This window comes from Galeopterus variegatus, unplaced genomic scaffold, assembly GCF_000696425.1.
Source record: "Galeopterus variegatus unplaced genomic scaffold, G_variegatus-3.0.2 Scaffold598, whole genome shotgun sequence".
NCBI lineage: Eukaryota > Metazoa > Chordata > Mammalia > Dermoptera > Cynocephalidae > Galeopterus > Galeopterus variegatus.
Window position 1 is genome coordinate 588,253 of NW_007726709.1, and position 1,949 is coordinate 590,201.

Here is a 1,949-nt window from a genome sequence, read left to right on the forward strand (position 1 = left end):
ATGTCATATCCTAATAAAATCTCCTAAGATCAAGCCAAATGATCTCAACATATTTTTACCTTTTCCTTTGCCTCCCCCCCCCTTTTTTCCAGATGATTAGAAAGCTCATTATATTAATTTCTACTTTTTAAAACACCTTATTTTTTGTGTAACTTATCATATGTGTTAATTTTGGAAAAAATACAGATAAGCACACATACACAAAATAAAAATATCCCTAATCCTACAACACAGAGACAATGAACCTTTTGGTATATATCCAAACTGTTTTGCCTTTTCTCATATTTTGTAGGCTGCTTTGTGGACTGGCTTTCTCCTAATATACAGAGAACTGCTGATAATGGGCCATAAATCAAATCGAAAAAGCAAAATGTAAAAAAAGAAGAACAAATGAAAATATGACCAAAAAATGCAGGAGCTTCTAATATTAGTAATGGCTAAAAAAAGTTCATGGGACAGATCACGGCAGGAAGCATTAAATGGGCCTGATGAGGGCTTCTTAAAAATTTTTGCCTTTAGTGTGTAACTGATACATTTCTTGCTTTTATGATCTGTTTTTAAACACTTTCCACTTGGCCTCATTCAGGCCTTCGTGTTTTAGATGCTCATTTTGTAGCCTCTCTTTATGTTCCTTGAAAAACTGAGCCAGCTCTCCTCTAACACTTTCTGCTAGTTGGGTGCACCTCTTTGCAAATGACACTCTTTTTTCCTCCTGCGTATATATTTTTGAAACTTTTTATTATGGAAACTTTCACACATACAAAAGTAGAAAAAACAGTACAGTGAACCCCCCATGGACCTATCACCCCGATTCAGCAATTATCAATCATGGTCAATTTTGTTTCTTTGATATCCCATCCACTTTCTTTCTGTNTCAGCAATTATCAATCATGGTCAATTTTGTTTCTTTGATATCCCATCCACTTTCTTTCTGTATTATTTTGAAAATCCCAGAAATTTCATCCACAAAATATTTCAGCATTAATTTCTAAAAGATAAGGACACCTTCAAAAATATAACCACACCCGAACAATTCTTAAAAACATTATCATGCCTAAAAAATTAACTATGATTTCTCAATAGCAACAAATACCCAGCCAGTTTTCAGATATCTCTTATTGTCTCATTCATGTTTGTTATAGTTGTTTGTTTGAATAGTTGGTTATTTATTTATTTATTGAGCAGCCGGCCAGTACAGGGATCGAACCCTGGACTTTGGTGTTATCAGCACCACGCTCTAACTGAGCTAAACGGCCAGCCCAATATTTGGTTTGTTTATATTAGAATGGAAGCATGGTCCACACATTGTATTTGGTTGATCTCTGTGTCTCTTTTAAGTCTATAGGTTTCCTCCTCTCTATTTTTTACCCTTATAATTTGTTGCTAAAGAAAATGGGAGGGGGGAGAGAGAGAGAGAGAAAAGAAAGAAAGGAAGACTGTTGAAATTTCAAAAGGAGAGAACAGAACTGAGCCCACCAGAGGTGGGAAGTGGGGGGTAGGAAGAAATTGGTAAACGGTCACAAAAAATGATTACATTGTATAATGCTGAACAGACTAATCCTATTTGAGCATCACATATTGCACACAGGTATTGATATTCAATGCTGTACCCTACACATATGTATAATCAATTATGTTTCAATAAAAAAAGGAAAAAAAAAAAGAATGCTTTTAGCAGTCATTGAGGATCACTGCCTAGATCCACTCTTCCTTTAGGAGATGATAGAATATTTGTATAAACTTCTATAAACTTTCTCTCATCACCTCTTCAGTTATCCTAAGGTACCCTGGTCATACAGGAAAGGTGAAATAAATGCTTGATTTTTCTCCCTTTTATTTACCAATTTTCAGGATAATGAGCTAATTTCTTTTTTTTAAAAAAAGATTTCATAATATGCCTTTATTTTGTAACTTACAAACAACTTTTAATTTGTCTTTCAAAAGTTAAT